This window comes from Theropithecus gelada, chromosome 2 (genome assembly GCF_003255815.1).
Source record: "Theropithecus gelada isolate Dixy chromosome 2, Tgel_1.0, whole genome shotgun sequence".
NCBI classification, from domain to species: domain Eukaryota; kingdom Metazoa; phylum Chordata; class Mammalia; order Primates; family Cercopithecidae; genus Theropithecus; species Theropithecus gelada.
The window spans coordinates 122475207-122498347 of NC_037669.1; the positions used below are offsets into that span (position 1 = coordinate 122475207).

At 35.7% G+C, this 23141-nt stretch overlaps 1 protein-coding gene and 1 non-coding gene across 2 annotated transcripts in view; both read right to left on the reverse strand.

Annotated features, from left to right (window-relative positions):
* Nucleotides 1-23141, reverse strand: part of LOC112619377 — a 300154-nt gene that overhangs the window by 39874 nt on the left and 237139 nt on the right. The gene's annotated exons all lie outside the window — the stretch shown is intronic.
* LOC112619987 lies at nt 9552-9742 on the reverse strand. The gene has a single exon (XR_003118455.1). It is a non-coding gene; the product is annotated as a U2 spliceosomal RNA (small nuclear RNA).

Sequence of the window (23141 nt, forward strand, 5' to 3'; positions counted from 1 at the left end):
TCAAGCAATTTTCACACTGCAAAAACATGTTATTTGTCATCATGGAATCCTTCTTTCTCTACCTTGAAAATTCCCCTTCCTTTGGGTGTTGGAACGCTGTGTAAAGATGTTTCCACTCTTCCTTCCGCTTTTATTCCCTTACCTTTTTCCCATTCATCTAATGTAGGCATCTCTTTAAGCTTGGTTCTTGGCCTCAAGCACTTTTCTCTTGAAAAAAAAAATGCATTTAATTCAATGATATTAATCACCCAAATCTATAAACCTCAATCAATGATTCCTTTGTGCTCCTAGACCCATATCTCAACTTTTATTATCTTTTTTTTTCTTATTAACTCCTCACAGCCAGTCATTCATCATGTCTTGCTGATTCTTTCTTTGAAATGTCTTTTCAGATTTTTTTTCAACCCACCTTGAGAACCCTAGTCTAGTTTTCTCATTATTGCACACCTGGAGAACAAAACAGTCATCTTTCTGGTCTTTGTACTTTCATCTCTGTTGTGATAATTCTTAAAAAAACATTTTTATCTAATCTTATATCCAACTATTTCTCTGGCTCAAGAACTTACCACAAAAATTTATTGCTTCATGAAATAAAGCTAAACTCTAAAGAAAGCATTGAAAACTGTGTATTACTTGGTTCATTTTATCAGATAAATGATCCTCAATTTCATTCCTCTTAAACCAGCAAGACCAGACTTTTGATGTCCCAAGCGTCTTTCCCATCCTTGCTGCTGACAGTCTTGTTCCACCCAACCACCACATTTTTTACATGTCTTCTAAATTCCGTTTTGCTCATCCAAATACATCATTTTTTTTTTTTTAGGACCTATCTTGCTTCACCCTACAAGGATCATTCCCAAAGCCCCATATCATGTTTCTTGTACTGTGTTGTTAAAATACTGTTTTATGGATATTTTTAAATGTTTACTTTCTCAGTTAGATTTAAAAACCATGAGTGAGAAAACACAGATACTCTGCATAGAGTCAGGCATGCAATATACTGGTGGCTATAAACAGGCAGCCTATAGGCCAAAACAGATTCACTGAGATGCTATGTATCTCATAGAGTCAAACATTTAAATATCCAGAGATTTCACCTAAAATATGGTATCCCAGCTTCTCCAAAAAATAGAAATGCATTCTGTGATTCACATCCTAATATTCAGAACCTGTGAATATGGTATGTTACATGATGTTATGGTAAATTGTATGTGTCAACTTGACTGGGATAAGGGATACTGAGATAGCTGGTAAAACATTATTTCTAGCTGCATCTGTGAGGGTTCTCCTGGAAGACAGTAAGTTAATCAGTGGCCTAAACAAAGAAGATTGCCCTCACCAATGTGGACGGGCATCATCCAACAAACTGAGGGACTTAGTAGAACAAAAAAAGTGGAACCGGCATATTCACTCTCTTTGTTTGAGCTGGGACATCCATTCTCTCTTTCCCTTGAGCATCAGTGCTCCTGCCTGTTGGGCTTTCAGACTTGGGACAGGATTTACACCATCAGCTCCTCATTCTGAGGCTTCCATATTTGAACTGAATAACCCCCTGGCTTTACTGGTTCTCCAGCTTGCAAAAAAAAGAATTTCTCAGCCTCCATAACCGAGTAAGAGAATTCCTATAATAAATCTCTTCTGATATAGATTTATACAGATCCTATTGGTTCTGTGTCTTTAGAAAATGCTAACACACACGGCAAAGAGGAATTAAGGTTGCTAATAAACTGACTTTAAAATAACAAGGTTATCCTGGATTACTCAGGTAGGCCCAATGTAATAGCACAAGGGTCCTTTAAATGTGAAAGGGGGAGGCAGAAGAATCAGCGTCAGGGTGATGCAAGGTCAAAGACTTCATACACCATGTTTGACTTAGAAGATGAGGGGTACAAGAGCCAACGAATATGGACAGCCTCTAGAAGATGTACAAGGTAAGGAAATGATTTTCCCTCAGAGCCTCCAGGAAGAACACGGCCCTGCCAACACCCTGGCTTCAGCTCACTGAGACCCATTTCACACTTCTCACTTTTGAGAACTATGAGATAATAAACTGGTGTTTTGTTTTGTTTACCCACCAAGGTTGTGGAAATTTATTATAGCAGCAACGGGAAACAAATGTACATGCACGCATTAGGCCCCTGTCGCTGCATGGCATCCTCAGGAGCTGAGTGGTAGGCGCACATTTTGTACTTCAAACAGTTATCACCTCTTCCTACTTTTGACATCATAAGCATTTGACTCCATGACACCTAAAACAGTCATTCAATAACTAGATGACCATAAGAATTACTAATGCTAAAATGGAGAAAGGATTCCCTATTTAATAAACGGTGCTGGGAAAATTGGCTAGCCATAAGTAGAAAGCTGAAACTGGATCCTTTCCTTACTCCTTATACGAAAATTAATTCAAGATGGATTAGAGACTTAAATGTTAGACCTAAAACCATAAAAACTCTAGAAGAAAACCTAGGTAATACCATTCAGGACATAGGCATGGGCAAGGACTTCATGTCTAAAACACCAAAAGCAACGGCAGCAAAAGCCAAAATTGACAAATGGGATCTCATTAAACTAAAGAGCTTCTGCACAGCAAAAGAAACTACCATCAGAGTGAACAGGCAACCTATAGAATGGGGGAAAATTTTTGCAGTCTACACATCTGACAAAGGGCTAATATCCAGAACCTACAAAGAACTCAAACAAATTTACAAGAAAAAAACAAACAACCCCATCAAAAAGTGGTCAAACGATATGAATAGACATTTCTCAAAAGAGGACATTCATACAGCCAACAGACACATGAAAAAATGCTCATCATCACTGGCCATCAGAGAAATGCAAATCAAAACCACAATGAGATACCATCTCACACCAGTTAGAATGGTGATCATTAAAAAGTCAGGAAACAACAGGTGCTGGAGAGGAGGTGGAGAAATGGGAACACTTTTACACTGTTGGTGGGATTGTAAACTAGTTCAACCATTATGGAAAACAGTATGGTGATTCCTCAAGGATCTAGAACTAGAAGTACCATATGACCCAGCCATCCCATTACTGGGTATATACCCAAAGGATTATAAATCATGCTGCTATAAAGACACATGCACACGTATGTTTATTGCGGCACTATTCACAATAGCAAAGACTTGGAATCAACCCAAATGTCCATCAGTGACAGACTGGATTAAGAAAATGTGGCACATATACACCATGGAATACTATGCAGCCATAAAAAAGGATGAGTTTGTGTCCTTTGTAGGGACATGGATGCAGCTGGAAACCATCATTCTCAGCAAACTATCACAAGAACAGAAAACCAAACACCGCACGTTCTCACTCATAGGTGGGAACTGAACAATGAGATCACTTGGACTCGGGAAGGGGAACATCACACACCGGGGCCTATCATGGGGAGGGGGGAGGGGGGAGGGATTGCACTGGGAGTTATACCTGATGTAAATGACGAGTTAATAGGTGCAGCACACCAACATGGCACAAGTATACATATGTAACAAACCTGCACGTTATGCACATGTACCCTAGAACTTAAAGTATAATAAAAAAAAAATTAAATAAATAAATAAATAAATAAATAAATAAATAAAATGAGGTAAATTCAAGATGGATTAGAGATTTAAATGTTAGACCTAATACCATAAAAACCCTAGAAGAAAACCTAGGTAATACCATTCAGGACATAGGCATGGGCAAGGACTTCATGTCTAAAACACCAAAAGCAACGGCAACAAAAGCCAAAATTGACAAATGAGATCTAATTAAACTAAAGAGCTTCTGCACAGCAAAAGAAACTACCAGCAGAGTGAACAGGCAACCTACAGAATGGGAGAAAATTTTTGCAATCTACTCATCTGAAAAAGGGCTAATATCCAGAGCCTACAAAGAACTCAAACAAATTTACAAGAAAAAAACAACCCCATCAAAAAGTGGGTAAGGGATATGAACAGACATTTCTCAGAAGAAGACATGCATAACAGACACATGAAAAAATGCTCATCATCACTGGCCATCAGAGAAATGCAAATCAAAACCACAATGAGATACCATCTCACACCAGTTAGAATGGCAATCATTAAAAAGTCAGGAAACAACAGGTGCTGGAGAGGATGTGGAGAAATAGGAACACTTTTACACTGTTGGTGGGATTGTAAACTAGTTCAACCATTATGGAAAACAGTATGGCGATTCCTCAAGGATCTAGAACTAGAAGTACCATATGACCCAGCCATCCCATTACTGGGTATATACCCAAAGGATTATAAATCATGCTGCTATAAAGACACATGCACACGTATGTTCATTGTGGCACTATTCACAATAGCAAAGACTTGGAATCAACTGAAAAGTCCATCAGTGACAGACTGGATTAAGAAAATGTGGCACATATACACCATGGAATACTATGCATTCTTCTGTTAACTTCATCAAAATATGTATTCATTTTAAATGCACAATTCAATGATTTTCAGTACATTAACAGAGTGGTGTAAGCAATACCAAAATCTAATTTTAGACACTTCCAACATCCCAAAAAACAAACAAATATTGTGCCCATATATATTCACTCCTAAGTCCCACACGTTGCCCCACATCACCACCAATCTACTTTCTGTCTCTATGGGTTTATGGTCAGTTCTTTATGAATAACTTGAGATTAGACATTTTCAGTCAACTTAAAGATTGAAACCTGTTGTTCAGTTAAAATATTAAAATAAAATAATTTCTCATGTCTTAAAAAAAAGAATTACTAACGCTATTATATGTAATATTAAAGGCTATGTTTTATCAAATAAAAGCATTGAGAAAATGTGTTCATGATTGAATAAATTTGTAGAATACAATGTCCACAAAATATAGCCCATGAAATTGTAGTTTAAGGACTGCCTGCAGCTTTAAGTGATAATAGTGTTGCTGAGTAGAAATATTTCGATGCACTATGGCAGGATTTTAGTGGTGCTAGATGATTTTATTAAAGCAGAATGTACAAGCATTATATGGCATCCTAAACTGGAAACTGAAAGAAAAGTTGAGCATCCACACAGTTATCCATAGACAATTGAGCTAATTAAGCATGTGTTCTTCATCCTGTTATTTAAGAACATCTGATAGTAAGTATTCTGTAAAATGAACAATTCCATATGTCCAATACCATCCATTTATATGTGCTTTACAATCCTGAAAAGATACTACAACGTGCTCTTTTCCCCGACCAAATTCAGATGTTTAAAGCTTTTTTACAATCACAGAACTGCTTTGTTTTAGCCTGATAGCTCTGGAGAATATTTTTGTTGTAGCTCGTGAAATGATCACTTCAGAATTATTGTGACTTAGAAACAGGTAAAAGGACATTTAGGCTGCAATGATTTTTTTTTTTTTTTTCTTTTCTTTTCTTTTTTGAGATTGAGTTTTGCTCTTGTTGCCCAGGCTGGAGTGCAAAGGCACGATCTCGGCTCACTGCAACCTCTGCCTCCCGGGCTCAAGTGATTCTCCTGCCTCAGCCTCCCAAGTAGCTGGAATTACAGACACACACCACCACGCCTAGATAGTTTTTGTATTTTTAGTAGAGACGGGGTTTTGTCATGTTGCCCAGGCTGCTCTTGAACTCCTGACAGGTGATTCTCCCACCTCGGCCTCCCAAAGTGCTAGGATTACAGGTGTGAGCCACTGCGCCTGGCAGGCTGCAATGATTTAAAAACAAAACAGATTCAAAGAAGACTGGAAACCAATAGGATTCTGCTTTTGTAAGCTGAATGAATCCACTGGATCCCTGTAACCCCAGATAAAGCTTTCATATCTATGTCTTAGTCACTCAGGATGTGCCACTAGAGATGGGGCTAGGCCCAGATGCTGCTCCATCACTGAACTTTTGGATAAAAACTCAGGTAACAATCACCATTCAGACTCTTCTGAATAGTTTAAAGGCAAATTACATTTCAGAGAGAGTACTATTTTGTATAACACCTCAGAATGTAATTTCATAAAACTGTTTTAGCACTTCCTTTCCTCTACAACAATTCTTCTCTTGAATAGAGCCATGATTTTTTTTTTCTTGAGATAATGATCATGGAAGTCTAATAGATGTCATCATGACGAAATTCGATCCTGATTTCCTCATTCAGTAGTTCAGTCTTAAATTGCCACAGACTCGTTATTCTGTTTCTGAATCTCTCCCTTAGAATGGCTGCCAATCAAGTTAATCTACTGAATATGAAGTTTCTATGATGAAAATCTAACTTGTTCTTTAGCTAAAAGAATCCATATTGGTGAACTTACCAAAGTCAAATATGAACCCAAACAAATGATAGAAATTTGAAAACTCACTGTTCCATAGCCCTTTGGTTTTAAATTGAATAAAATATCCCAAGACCTGTTCATGGAGTTCTGTGGAAGAATAACTGCTCAAGTTTTTCTCCCTGCTGTGAATTCACTCTCTTAAATGGCTACTTCTGAAGCCATTAGCGTTTTTAGTAATTAAATTTGAGTCACCAAGGAAGACTCCAAATTCAAGTACAGAGCTAATATTCATTGAATCACTGCTATTTGGCAAGCATTTTCCTAGGCACTTTAAATATGCTTTTTATTTAACAACTTTAATAGGTATGTATTATTTTCTCTCATTTGAAGATTAAAAAACCAAGGCCCAAAGAGGTCACACAAGCCATAGGTATATAGAAAGCCATTCTGACTCCATGTTCCTTCCATTATCACCAGTGTAAATCCCTCAGCTTATCCACTTTTATTTGGACGGTGCTGCAAAGAGCCTCAGCCAATTCTAGCATCTGGAACTTTCAAACTCCCCCCACAAGCTAATGTCATATTTGTTTCTGTGATTTGCTGTTAGTACATGAAATATTTTATATTATAAACATTTTACATTACAAACATTTTAAAGCGCAGTTTTGCATACAATAATACACTCTCATTTATTAGCTTCAAATAAATACTGCCTTATTTCATTTTCAGAATGAGAGGCCATCATGGATTCAATTCTTCCCCGTCTCTACTAAAAAATACAAAAAACTAGCCGGGCGAGATGGCGGGCGCCTGTAGTCCCAGTTACTTGGGAGGCTGAGGCAGGAGAATGGCGTAAACCCGGGAGGCGGAGCTTGCAGTGAGCTGAGATCCGGCCACTGCACTCCAGCCCGGGCGACAGAGCGAGACTCCGTCTCAAAAAAAAAAAAAAAAAAAATTAAAAAAAAAAAAAAAAAAGAATTACACATAGCTGAGATTTCTGTATCTTTTTCAAACTACATGCTCATGGTTACTCTACATTTCTTTCTTTAATATGGTTTTACTTTCAGAGGATTCCGAAAGGTTCAATTCTTAGGAACAATGTAATATAGTTGGGTAACTAATTAGAAATACTGAAATAAGCCTTTTATACTTTGTAATTTCTTTTTGTTCACAAGCATGATTTCTTTGACATGCACATACTCTTTTTAAAAAATTATTTAACAACTTTCTTATAACTTTATTACAGTATCTTATAGTTCATGTTTAGTAAAAAAAAAAAAGAGAGAGAGAGAACTAATAAGAAAAATTTTAAATCTCATTACCAAAAAATTACTGTTAATATCATATGCATATCCTGGTAATCCTTCCATATAGAGAAATACTTTTTTAAAACAAAATATGTAACATGATCTTGTATTCTCCTTTTCCACTTAATTTATCAGAGACCATATTGCATGTAATTAAATGATATTTTACATCACCGTTTAAGTGTCTTAGTATTTTATCATTTTAATAAAATATAATTCAATTCAATTAACCTGCTATTGTTGAAGATAAAGGTGTTACCAACATTTTGCCATTAAAATGGAATTGCTGATTCTTCATATGAAAGACTCACTCCCAACAGCACTCCTGGAAACGATTAATATATTCCATGTGCTAACAAAGACTGTCCATTATATTTGTTTAAAAATATTTGTCAATGTGATCATCAAACAGTAGTTCATTTAATTCACTTGTCCCACGTGCTCTCCTCTTGCTGAACTATAATTGCAACAGTGACCTACACCTCAGAGCAACAAAAGTGATTTGTGGTGAATCACGACCAAAATACATTTATCAGCCCTTCCCAGTCCTCAAAGTGGAGTGATAATGGGACTGGCAGCTCCGCTGACTCAATGAGGTAGACAGATTAAAAGAAAAAAAAAAAAAAGCACTTAGAAAAACAGATACTTTACAGAGAAAGGGCGCACATATGGCTAAGTGCACACCATGCAGCCGTCTCTCTCTCTTTTCTTTTACTGAACGGTGCTTTTACTGAATTGACAAAGAGGGCGCTGGGTTCATAAATAGACTCTAACAGCACTTTCAGAGCACTTCGGTTCAATTATCATGAATTAACTTTAAAAACAGCATTAACTTTTCAGCATATACAATGTGCCCAAAAAGAACAACATAGTTAGAAGTTTGTTCTCTCTCATTGAACTTTTCCCTTTTTTTGCTGGAAACCAGTAAGTAGCCTTCAAGAAAAGGCATCTCATTCCACTGATGGGCTGTCACTTAGTCGTCAGACCTGTGTAGTGTGTCCAAGACTGTCTCTGGCTTGAAATGGCTGCTTGATTGGACAGCTAGGATTTCTGAGGGAAGAGGACAGTCCATTTCTGGACAGAAATGTAGATAAAGAAGTGTGAGAGAATCATCAGTTCCCTGGCAACTTCACCTTGATGCTGTGGGTGTTCAGATCTACAGGGTTGAATCTTTAATCACTCAGGTGAAGATGATCAGTGATCAATTTATAATCCACAATTATAGTTTAGCAATTTATACTTTAATAATTCTGGAGTCAAAAAATTGCACATTTCATTCACAGGCCACCTTCTTGTCATCAATATACTTCAGAAAAGATCATAATTATGTTAAGCCAATTATTTAATTAAAGGGAATTATACCAGAATCAGTTAAGAGGCTTTTCTTAAACTATTCATCTCTGTATGTTTTACTATTTCACCTAGACTTTCTAGTGTTATTCAGCAACTGCTGACACAAGTATCGGTTCCCCTGTGATAGGAAGTGGCACTCCTCTACTGTGGTGACACAGATGAGAATGTGTATTAAAGTATCATGGCAAAGGAACAAAGTTGTTTCATGTATCATTCCAACCAGATTCTAGCAAGAGGCAATGCCAATAAATACTTATTAAGCACTTATTGTGTGTCAGGCATGAGAATAGATGATTTTATTTATTACTCACAACTATCCTATGATGTGATTAACCTAATTTCAAAGATGAGGAAAGAGAATGGAGTTCAACAATGTTTCCAAAAGTAGATGATTAACAAGAGGCAACATGGAACCCAATGCATGTCTCCTGAGTCTAACATCAAGTATTAAGTTAGTTTTATGCTACAGAATATATTGCCAAACACTTAGATCCACTAGCTAGAAGTGGCTTCCCAATTTGAAGATAAATTACTCCTTTACAGTTCTTTCATTTCTAATATGCCTTATTATCAGCCAGTCAAAGCACATCTTATTTTAACATTCCCTCAAGATTGGTGAGAATTTATGTGTGTGGGAGGGGAGGGGGCAGTGTTTCTGGAGGTCCTGCAATACCAGGTCAAGGCATGGAGTGGACAGAACAAGCTCCTATTCCTTCTCTCTGTTCCAAAAATCCATTAAATATATTGTCCTCAGATAAAGGCGATCTCAGATATTAAACTGATAAAGATAGATACTACACTTGATCTTAGTCAAAAGGTTGAGAAGTGATTGATAAGGAATCTTATATTGGTGATATTTTAGATAGTATCTGGAAGAAAACATAATCATTTTACTGAGATTTAAAAGATGCCTGATTCATTTCTAGGAGTCCATCAGCAATATATGCAATCTCAGCTTTTAGGTGGTAATATATCTGTAGATGCAAATCTCATCATTTGAATGGATTGTTAACTTCATTTTTATCAGGTGACAATTTTTAACTGAGTCCATAAATTCTACAGCCACATCTACAATGCCTATACACACTAAACTTTCCAATAAAGCTCTGATTACAAAAATTTTACACTTTAATCTTGTACTCTATTCTTTAAATTTGAATATGCAATGTTTTATAAAAATGTTATTTAGGAGTGATGCCCCTTTCTCATCAAGAAGAAAGTTGCAAAGGTGGGAAATAGCAGGATGAGAAATAAGACCTAATCTCTATATAATGGTCAGCCAATAATCAATAGATTACCACTGCATAATTTTTAAAAAGCAAGAGTACCAATTAATTAGCACATTTAATTCATCATTTTTAAAGTTTGTCACTAGTTTAGCAAAAGCCAATATTAATTTCTCAGCTATCTTTATTCCATTTTGGTGATTTACCACATACCATACAAAGAGATCCCAAACAACTGTATACAGGACATTTTACCAGCCTGTATCAGATTTGGCTTCTGCTGAATAGGACAATGCTTTATGCTTTAAAATAAAAGAGTGTTCCTCAGAAGCACACTTAATAGAGCAGACATTTTTTTAATTGTAATTATTATTATGACTAATAACATATCTTGGGGAAACATCTGCCACTAGTGATGAGTAGGACAGGATTCACTTATTATATGTCCTACCTTGTAAGTCCTTGAGCTCAGGAAAATGAACAAAGAAACTTTCAAACCTTGTTTCAACAAAAGGTTATGAACAGTTTGCTGTAATAAATTTTGATATTAACATGCAAGGTAAAATTCCGTAGAGCAAGAAAAATATAATATATTCTTATGAAATCAATAATTACAGTAACATCCTAAAATCTATTTTAAATAACTCTTTAATTTTACTAAACTAACTCAGGATACACTCAATGTATTCTCCTGTACTTGTCTGACCCCAGGTTTGCACACCGCTTTCTTCAAATTGGGCTTTCCACTTCCTACCCCTAAAATTTAAATATTTTTTTCATTCATTTTTCAATTATAGTTTTTTTTCTACATCTCCAGAACATGATATTTTGAATTAGTATATTCTCCACCTAGGGTCTCTTCAATTTTTTTGTTAGAAGTTCATGTATATGGGCCAGGCACAGTGGCTCATGCCTGTAATCCCAGCACTTTGGGAGGCCTAGGTGGGCAGATGGCTTGAACCCAGGAGTTCGAGACCAGCCTGGGCAACATGGCAAAATCCCATCTCTACAAAAAAATACAAAAATTGGCCAGGCATGATGGCACATGCCTGTAGTCTCAGCTACTCTGAAGGCTGAGGCAGGAAGATCGATCGAGCCTGGGAGGTCAAAGCTGCAATGAGCCATGATCATGCCATTGCACTCCACCCTGGATGAGAAAATGAGACCTTGTCTCAAAACAAAAGTTAAGTTCATGCATATGAATGAGATGAAGCACAGCACACTCAATCAGTTTTCTCTCACAGGGAGGAGTGTTTCTCTTCAGTTCCAACTGTTAGGCATGAGGAGAATCAGATGTGGATGATACGAAAAGGTCTTTGTTCATGTGCAATGATGTAAAATGTTTAACATCACTAAAAGCGACCCTCTCTAATCCTCTCAAGCCAAAATTTCTGCCACACTCACTCAATACTTTATAAATTACTTATAGCACATATCATGCTATATCAAGTAATTGAAATAAGAGAAACGGTCTCAGATGACAGAAAGCATATTCTATTCATCTCAGAATCATAGTTTTTAATAGGTGGCCTAAATTATTACTTGGGGTCTAACTAAATTATTTTTCTCAGATATTTACTCATAAAAAGTAATAGAAAAAACTTCCGGCTTTTGCTTAAAGAACAAGCTCGTGGAAAGACAGCAATGTGAACAGCATTAATACCATCAGGAAAAAAATGGGAAATGCTTTGAGAAGTGCAAAAGCTCTGCTGGATGTACTGTCTAGTACGTCTTTATCGGTTACTTCTGCCTTCCATTGTCTTCGAGCGATTTTATAACCCTGTAAATAGTAGAAAACTGATAATAATGCAAATTACTCCTCTATAGAAATGCAAATGGACTGAGTCCTGAGGAATGCAATTCTTTATTGCCTTGTGGACACAGCAGTTTTGCATGTATGTGTATATTCATTTCAGCTTTCCTTATTGCTCACATATATCTTTAAATACATCTGAATTAATTGTAACATCTTACTGGTTATATAATTAATTAATGAGTAAAAGTCTTGGGCATATGTCCATTTTATATTTGTACGTACCGTAATTTTATTTTTAAATTATCTTTTAACAATATACTTCTACTTGTGTTCCTAGCCACATAATTCAAGTTAAGTGTTTCCATAAACTTCATAAGTAGACCTAGAAACTTTATTCACTTTTTCAGGGAATAGTGAACATATGAAGCTCTTAAATAGTACCAGATCAGAATTATTTAATATACACTGTAAAAGGAAATTTATAAAATATTAGAATAAAGTATCTTTTAAAACACTATTTTGGCTACTAATGAGAACATAAGAATCAGTGTTTTTAAACCATAACCATCAATAAGAGAGGACAGGCCAGGCACAGGGGATCACGCCTGTAATCCCAGCACTTTAAGAGTCTGAGACAGGAGAATCACTTGAGCCCAGAAGTTTGAGACCAGCCTGGGCAACATAGCAAGACCCCTTATTTCAAAAAAAAAAATTACATTAAATTAATTAGTTGGTTGTGGTGGTGTGTGCCTGCAGTCAGAGCTACTCGGGAAGCTGAGGCAGCAGTAGTGGTTAAGCCTAGGAGTTAAAGGCTACAGTGAGTTATGATCTTGCCATAGCTACTCTAGCATGGGCAACAGAGCAAGACCTTGTCTCTTAAAAAGAGAGGACAGGCTGGGTGCAGTGGTTCACGCTTACAATCCCAGCACTTCGGGAGGCCGAGGCACGTGGATCACCCGCAGTCAGGAGCTTGGGACCAGTCTGGCCAACATGGTGAAACCCTGTCTCTACTAAAAATACAAAAAAAAAAAAAAACCCAAAACACCTTAGCTGGGCGTAGTGGGGCGCACCTGTAATCTCAGCTATTCGAGAGGCTGAGGCAGAATTGCTTGAACCCAGGAGGCAGAGGTTGAAGAGAGCCAAGATCACGCCACTGCACTCCAGCCTGGGTGACAAGAGTGAAACTCCGTCCCAAAAAAAGACAGAATTCTACTCCTATTCATGTTCCCCGAAAGGATATTCCAACATTTTCCAGATTCATCTCTTCTACTCCACCTAAACACTAAACAGGCCCATACATTGTTCTCTTATTTTCCCTCTGTAAATGAAGAATTCTTTAAAATTTTTTATACACTGTTTTTAACAAAGAAAACTAGAATTCTTCAGTGTCTGGCACTAATGGTCTACCTGTGAAAATCTTCATTTTGAGAAAGAATCAGCATAAGGGACACATCTCTCTTTTAGAGAGCTCCTGTATAATAAAATGTTAATCAGCAGATTCCAAAACCATTCTCCACACAATTAGGTTGATCATGATATCCTGGAAAATTTACAAAGAAGGAAATTAGTACTCTGTTCACTATTGCTTGGAGGGTACTCTGAGGCAGTTAACATAAGGTGTTAGAACTAGTGTGCATGCATGTGTGTGCGTGTGTGTGCGTGTGTGCAAGATACTCATAGTTATTTTCTCAGGTCCAGTTTTGCCACACTGGAAATAAACCTATCATTGGGAATTGTTTAAAACTGAAACATACTCTGCAATTTTATAAAGCACCCAGAGCACAGAAAAGGTGCTGCACAAAACTTTTTCCAATTTGCTTCATTAAGCCAATAAACCATAATGGTCCTTCTGGAGAAATCAAACTTTGCTGGACATAGCCAACCAGACTGAAGACAAGACGGGCTTATAAGTGTGCCTGAAGTATTGGCATATTTTCACTCTGCAAAACCTACAAAAAGTTTTCAAATTTATGTAAAGCTTCTAGCACAGACATATAAATATTGAACCACAGAACTAGCTGTTTCTACAATTTATTACTTGTTTCATCAAAAGGAGTTTTTGAAGGTCTCTTCATCTAATCCCAAGACAATAAAATTACCACAATTAATCTTTACACTAATAAACTGTTTCAATGCATATGTGTGAGTGGCCCAGGGAACCACAATTAAAAAACAAATTTGATCAACAGTTAGCTTTTCGGTAGTCAAATATTAAAGCCAAATGGTAGTGTCAACCTGTTACATTGTTTAACAATAAGTATTACACTATAACATGACAAAAAAAAAAAAAAAAGTAATCCTGAATGATTTTTTTCATTATGTAACTTGGCAGGTCATAAAATATTAGATGTATAATTTCATCTCTAGATAGCATTTCTAAGCAAACAAAGAATGTTCTCTTTCACCATGAGGTGGAAAAGGAGTCTGATTATCTCATGCATTCTGCTTTAGATGGACAATCTCTCTGAACAGCTGAATCATGAGACATTTCAAAGAGGCAGATGAGCTTATTATTCGAAACTTAAAGAAGGAGATAATGACTCAAGAGATGAATGTCCTGGGCTTCATTTTATGGGATTACCAACTTTAATTAATAGAAATTATCCAGCAGAACAAATAGCTACCTAATGCATAAGAATGCTCCTAAAAAAAAGTCTAAGACAATGAATTCAGTCCTTGCTAACTAAGCACAGATAATTATAAAATGGAGATAGGGGTTATAGGCCTTGGCCTAATATATTTATTTTGTAAGAAATGGACTTGTACTCAGCTAATTAATATAGGCAAGTTCAAACTGTATTGCAAAAATTATGTGAGGTTTAATGAAAATAATTTCAATTTGACCTGATTGCTATGTGTTTGACAGAAGAAATAAACATATGTAGTTATCTTAGTCAGTAACAAAATAATCTCTATTTTTATTTAGATGATGGTCTTTGAGCTCAGAAGCTGTGTTTGCTGACCCGTACCCCCACTTGAGGTAGACTTTCTTTCCTGATCAATAAGGAGTGACATCAAAGAGCATAGATTTACAGAAAGAAGAAGACATAAAATTAACTATTCCTTCTTTGATCTTGTAGTTTCCTGATAATTATCAAGTAAGAGGGCACTGTTACTTTGTTCTTATAACAAAGAGAACCACTTATAAAGGTCAGTAAAAGGATGGACAAGTTACATACTGAAAAAAAAGTGAGAAAGTTAAATTAAAAAAATGATTTAAAAGTATACATTTCAACTGATGAAAAGAAGAAAGAGTCCAAGGGCAATAATGCTGTGTGAGTTATTTTAAAATAACTCAAATGAATCAGGGAATCATGCTGTTTCAGGCACGATTCGAATCATTGTTTTTAGGACATTTATGAAAGAGCTCTTTTATTGTTTATAGAGAACATACATTTGAACTGAATTTCAGTATCAAAAACGCATGGTTTATACATATTTCACAACATAACCTAAACAAACATTGCTTTAGTAAAATGAAATAAATATAAAGTGTCTCCACAGAGTTTTATTTTGGTCGAGTAGAAGAGATGATAGTCTTCCACATCAAATTCATATTAAGAAATATTACTTTCAAAAATATATAGTGGTTTCTGTAAATTTAACAAAAATACCTACTCCAGACTAACTGACAGACTAATAAAATCAACAGTGTTTTCAGTACTATACAGCGAATATTTATTACACAATTGGAGATGCATTTTCATTCACAGAAATACTGTAAAACTACTTAATTGACCTCCTGCCATTGCCAATGAGAAGATTTCATTCATAAGCCCAATTCATTTAATTATTTATACTTAAAATTGAATTAAAGTTTATTTCCTAGTTCCACCACTGTCAAAGGGAATTGAATATACAACTAAATCAAATTGAACTCTGTTGGCGTATATAATTAATTGGCTTAGAAATTATCACCAAGATGGTTAAACCCAATATAAGAAATGTTATCAAAAATGATAACATAAGGATATAATAATTTCATTAGTGTTGAAAATTTCTGATGAACTCAAAGCCCATGCCGTAAAATTACCCATTACTTTTCCTTTAAAAACAATTTGTAGTTCAGTAATTAACTCTACTTAGATTTTAACAACCTAAAAAACAAAAATAAAATGAACCTTTCCCCAAGTTCCAAACAACACAGAGTTAATAATGTTCTAATTTAAGTGGGGGAAAATGAGATTCAATCTCATCTGTTACTTTTTAGGAGTTTTGAGCTTGTTTATTGACTACTATAAATTCTGACTGGAATCCTTACAGATATAATCATCATGTGACTAATAGAAGCATCAGGTTTTTTTCAAAATGAGAATTTTTCATTTAAAATAAAACTTTATCAAGTCAATAGTGTTCAAGCCACTAATAAGCTAGTTTGGCAAACAGCTATATTACTCATTTACAATAAATTATGGTAAATAAGCTCCAATATAGACTTTAAAAAAATATTTTATTTTTAATAATACAGATTCAATATAGAAAAATTTTAAAACATAGAAAATTGTTAAAAAAAGCAAATCTCATCACCCAGAGATACTCACTGTTTACATATGGCCATTGAAGAGAGCAATTTAAATTGTTTCATTTTGAATAACATCATTTTGGGGATGGTAAGCAGTTTCAGAGTCTAGGAATTTCCCTTAAGGGAATTTTCGTTCTACAAAGGGCCACTTCTGCAAATCTTTTAGTTAATCAGGCATTTGGCTGGTACTTTTACTGGGAAAACTTGCTTCAGATTGAGTTAGTGGTTTTTTTTGCAGTGTTACAAATTGGTTCTATTGGTAGGATTGTCATTTATAGAGTTAGAAAATACTTTGTTCCTTAAACCTACATTTGGATTACCCTATAATAAAATTAATTTTTATTCTTTAGTGCATAGTGTGCTATCATATAAGCATTTGGTCACTAAAAAATTAGGAATTCAGTCATGGCAGGAAGGACATGTCACCCTAATCAACCCTTAACTTTACAATCCAGGGGATCACAACCTGGATGGGACTGCATCCACAGTAAAATATTTAAAACTGAATGATATAGGCTTTGCAAAGAGTAGCATAAATATTATAATTATGGAGGTTTTAGGAATCCATGCATTTTCCTTATGAGAAGAAATACCCTATGCAGGAGATAAATATATCCACCATCCAGCATCCTGGATCAGGACATTCATGGGGGCTGGACTTTAGGCAAATAAATGTCTTCCTCCTCTCTCTATAACTGTAGTGTATTGGGGTTCAGACTTTAGATATGAACTTTTCTAGAAACTGTTTCTGGAAGTTGAAGTAGTTTAGTATATGGGGACCTCATGAGAAGGCAGATATGAAGTAATATTTAGGCGTTAAGTACAATGAGCCACCATTGACAGAAACAAATTTGTGCTTCAGTTCTACTATTCCCATGCCTTATTAAAATCTGGAATGATTATGTTGTGGGTATTAGTGAGAGCTGGGACCCAACTCCAAGACTAGAGCAGCAGCACTGGTCACAATAACCAGCAGATGGCAGCGAGCCTCTGAAGAGTGGAGAACTCACAACAGTCCATCAACAGCAAGGTCAAGACACAATGTCCACAACAAAGGCCAAAGAGGAACCTGTTACAGAGCGTGGGTAGACTGCCCTATGAGAAATTCTCAAAGATAACTCAGAGACCTGTAAGGGCCCCTCTGGCAGGTTGGTTGGTGTGTAGAAATAACATATAATCACATTATAAAGACCTAGGCAAGTGAGGCTGATGGCATATGGGAATGCATGTATAAATGTGTCATATTTACTTTCAGCTTTACATTCTGCTTTTTCTTTTAATAAGATTAGTTTCTATATATATAACTGAATTGTCATTGAATATATAATTGTCATATATATATAAACACACAATGTCACATTTGATACATATATGCACATCTATATCATATATATGTTGAGCATCCCTCATTCAAAAATCCAAAATACCCCCAACTCCAAACCTTTATGAGCACTGACCTGGTGCCACAAGTAAAAAATTCCACACCTTATCTCATGTGATGTGTCTCATTCAAAACACAGGTGCACAACACACAGTTTATTCAAGTGTCCCCAATGGGGTTATAATACAGTGCACAGTAACCTTTTAATAAAAACACAGCATTGCAGATTGAGACTGAAAGGCTACCCTTGTTTGCCGTCACTGTTGTTTAACAGCTGATAGGATATTCTAGTGATGCTACTGTGCTGCTTAGTTACCCTGAACACATTATTTTTTCACTTGTATTAATGGCATGCTATATGTTTTACTGTTAAATATTTAATGTGTGAATAAGTGTAAGAAAATGATTGCTTATCTGAAGATGAATTAAGAATCATGAATTACAGTGATGCCAAAAAACCTGGGTGGCTGAGACAGTGACTTTGCTTTTTGTTGGCTAACTGTATACAAATTTTGTTTCATCCACACATTTTTGAAATATCACACAAAATTACCTTCAGCTATGTGTATAAAATATATATGAAACATAAATAATTTTTGTGTTTAGACTTGGTTTCTATCCCCAAGGTACCTCATTATGTATATACAAATATTTCAAAATCCAAAAAATCTGAAATCAGAGGCATTTCTGGCCCCAAGCATTTTGGATAAGAGATACTCAACCTATATATGTCATATAAATATATGTTAATATATAACATGAATACATGTATGAAGATATAACTGTCATAAATATATATTTTTATTGGTTGTGTAATATTACTTTGTACAGATACTTTGAATACTGCAATTTAATCATTTCCTCTTATTGCAAACTTAAATCATTTTTTCCTATTAAATAATTTGGCTATATATATATCTTTGAACATAAATATTCTTCAACATCTGTGATTATTTTCCTACCTGAATCAGCATTACCAACTCTGCCTAAGAGGAGTACTCTAAGTCTATATGTAGAACAGGAAATACTGATATCGAAGGAGAAAAAAAAAATAGTATGCTGTGCATATAGGGCCTGAAGGGAAAACAGGCATTGAGGCAACTCCTTACTCTCTCATAACATGCAATGGTATTTTATTTCTGTTCCTTTCAGTCTTCTCTATTCTCCTGGATTTCTCTGCAGAGTCACTTTCTTTGCTTACCTATGATTCTTGTTTCCTCAAACCCAGTTTTTGTATAGATTCAGCTTCCTTGCAGTAACTCAAGCCCCAGATTAAGACCAACTTTCTTCTCCCTCCACCTAACTGGAATAGGTTCATATTACTTAGTCAAGAGCTCACACTAAAATATCCAGTTGGTACGCTGGTATTATTTGAGATCACTACCAGTCCAATCATTTGTAGGCATCGTCTTGTCTTTTAACGCTGTTCCTACCAGCTGCTGTGACTCATTCTAAATCTGCTAAAAGGCAAAACTGGGTATCAACTAAAATTGGATTGAACGTTTACAATATTCTATCTTCATATGTTAGGGAATTATATTCTTCATTTGTTTGAGTCTGAACAAATCTACAACAATTTCTGGAAGACATTATTACTTATTGAATATTAGGGATAATCCTGGATTTTTCCTGTAATTTAGAAGAGACTCATATCTTCTAGTGGGTGTAGACGTGTGGTCTTCTAAGTTCTCTATTTTGTTCCATTGGTCTATGTGTATGTTTTTGTACCAGTACCATGCTGTTTTGGTTATTGAAGCCTTGTAGTATGGTTTGAAGTCTGGCAGCATGATGCCTCCAGCTTTGTTCTTTTTGCTTAGAATTGTCTTCGTTATATGAGCTCTTTTTTCATTCCATATGAATTTTAAAAGTTTCTTTTAATTCTGTGAAGAATGTCAATGGTAGTTTAATGGAAATAGCATTTAATCCATAAATTGCTTTGGCAGTATGACCATTTTCACAATATTGATTCTTCTATCCATGAGCATGGAACGTTTTTCCACTTGTTTGTGTCATCTCTGATTTATTTGAATAGTGGTTTGTAGTTCTCCTTGAAGAAGTCCTTCACTTCCACTGTTAGCTGTATTCCTAGGTATTTTATTCTTTCGTGGCATCTGTGAATGGGAGTTCATTCTTGATTTGGCTTTTGGCTTGCCTGTTGGTGTATAGAAATGCTAGCAATTTTTGCACATTGATTTTGTATCCTGAGATTTTGCTGAAGTTGGTTATCAGCTTAAGAAGTTTTTGAGCTGAGATGATGGGGTTTTCTAAGTATCAGATCTGGTAATCTGCAAACAAAGACAGTTTGACTTCCTCTCTTTATATTTGAATATGCTTTATTTTTTTTGCTTGTCTGATAGCCCCGACCAGAACTTCCTATACTGTGTTGAATAGGAGTGGTGAGAAATGGCACATTCTTGTCTTGTGCTGGCTTTCAAAGGGAATGCTTCCAGATTTTGCCCATTCAGCATGATATTAGCTGTGGGTTTGTCATATATAGCTCTTATTATTTTGAGGTATGTCCCCTCAATACCTAGTTTCCTGAGAGTTTTTAATATGAAGGTTGTTGAATTTTATCAAAGGCTTTTTCTGCATCTATTGAGATAAACATCTGTTTTTTGTCTTAGTTCTGTTTATGTGATCACTCACAGTTATTGATTTGTGTATGTTGAGCCAACGTTGCTACTTGGGAATGAAGCCTATTTAATTGTGATGGATAAGTTTCTTGATGTGCTTCCGGATTCAATTTGCCAGTATTTTATTGAGAATTTTTGCATCAATGTTCATCAAGGATATTGGCCTGATGTTGTTTTTTGTTGTTGTATCTCTGCCATGTTTTAGAATTTTTACGTTGATTCTATTACATTTTCTAGATAAAGAATCACATTTTCACAAAATGATAATCTCGTAACTCCATTTCAATAATTTTACGTCCATTCTGGCCTCTGATCAGAACTCCAGAATTGGATAACCAACTGGTCACTTGAATCTCTACTTAAGTGCTTAATAAATATATTAATCATAAACCACATTTTCTCATCCCTAAGGATTTCCTTTCATTAAATGATATTACTATCCATCAAATTTCTTAGCCCAAATCACAGGAGTTATCTTTGATTCCTCTTTGATTCTTCAGATCTTCAAATCAATCAGTCTGACCTGTTTTTTATCCTCCATAATGTATCCCAGTTGAAACATTCCCACCCTTTCTGCTCTGCCCATCTCACACCAAGTCACATTTATTTCTCCTTTGAACTACTATAATAACCTCCTTACTGGCTTCCCTTTTTTTGTACCCCTCATGCCCCACAATAAAATGGAGCAACCAAGGTTACCTTTCTAAAATGTAACCCCAGATCAAGCCAAACTCCTTCTTAACATCCTCAAATAACATCTCATTTTTCCACACTGGAGAAAAAAAAAAATCTAATGTCCATAAACAGGCAAAGCTATGAGCTGTAAGGCACCAGAACCCTCCTCTGTAGCAAAAATGTCTTAAGAGCACAAATCTCTCCGTCAAGGAGGAGAAGGAGGAAATGGACAGAATTCTGGTATGCCTTCAGTGTCCTCATTCCTGATGTTCCTGATGCAGATATACCTCTTCATTCATACATCATATTACTCAGTTACTTAGGCTAATACAATCTTCATTGCTGCTGGAGCTACTCTGAATTGGGTTTCTCTTGTAATAGAATCTCAAAACCACTCTAACTGATATATTCTGTTCTGGGCAGAATTTTTAGAATTAGAAAAAGAAAGCCCTTTCCTTCGTTCTTCTTGAGTAATTTCTAACAAGTATTAGTTTTTCTTTAAAATACAATAGATAAGAAGGTTTTTAGAAACATGGCAGAGTGAGAAGCACCTGAAATCTGTCTCCTCACTGAGACAAAAATGGTACAGGCAAAATCTGTTTGATGTAACTGTTCGGACTTGGGAGTATACTGAAGGCTTGCAACTTCCAGGGTAAGGCTGAAACCAAAAACTGAGGTAAATTTAGGTCAATTTCATCTATTCCCATAGTAGCCGCTACTCATTCACTACCCCTTAGCCCTCTGGCAGGCAACTGTGCATGTGCTCCAGGAGCAGCTTGTATACCACTTGCAGGAGCCAGGGGAGGCACAAAAAATCCTGTCCTCCAAGTACCATGGATTTGTGCTCTGATCACTAATTGCTGCTTCTGATCAGAGCTGCACACAAAGAGGCAGTGGCTATTGTTGTTGTAGCTACCTTTTGTTGCAAGTTGCTCCTCATTTGGTTGAAGTGATTTGCAAGAAATTTTAAAAGGCAGTGCCAGTGTCTTTTTTCCTTCTAATTTTTCCCTTTGCCCCCTTTTGAGAGCCATACACTAAAGACTAGGACATTCAAAAGCAGTCACATGTACAGGGGGAATCAGAAAGTTACTGCACTTGTGCACTTGTCCAGGGGAAGGCACAGTCTGAGAAAAGACCTGAGAAGACCTTCATTTTACACACTAGGTTGACGCTCGGCACGGAAACAGTCCACACCAATAAAAAAATAAATAAACAAACAACAACAAAACAAACAAAAACCAGCAAACCCTGGGGAAGGAGGATAATCTGATATCTAGAGTTATCATATTACTATACTCAAATATTTAGTTTTCTACAAGGCATACAAAGTATGGCCAATTCAAATAAATGAATAAACAAAAAGAAACTTCCCCTGAAACAAACAAACAAAAAAACCTGATGACAGATCTACCAGAAAAAGTCTTTAAAACAACTGTCTTAAAGATGTTCAGAGAACTAAAGGAGATGTGGATAATGTCAAGAAAATGATGTATAAACAAAATGGAAATATCAATAAAAAGACAGAAAATCTAAAAAGAAAGAAAAAGTTCTAGAGGTTAGAAGTACAATAACTGAAATTAAAATCTCATTAAAGGAATTTAAAGGCATATTTGAGCAGGCGGAATAAAGAATCACTAAACTTGAAAATAGAACAATGGAAAATATTAAGTCTGAGGAAAAGAAATAAAAAGATTGCAGAATAATGAACAGAGCCTTAGAGTCCTGTGGAGCATATCAAGTGGACCAACATATGCATTGTGGGAGTTTCAGAAGGAGAAGAGAGAGAAAAATGGTTAGGGAAACTATTTTTAAAAATAATGGTCAAAATCTTAAATTTGATTAAGGACATGTATATAAATATCCAAGAAGTTCAACAAACTCAAGTAAAAAGAACTAAAAGAGAACCACATTGAGATACATTAAAATTAAACTGTCAAAAACCAGAGACAAAGAGCAAATTTTGAAAGCAGGTTAGTCTTTTACATGACTAATCATATGTAAAAGATGCTCAATAAGATTATAAACAGATTACTTAT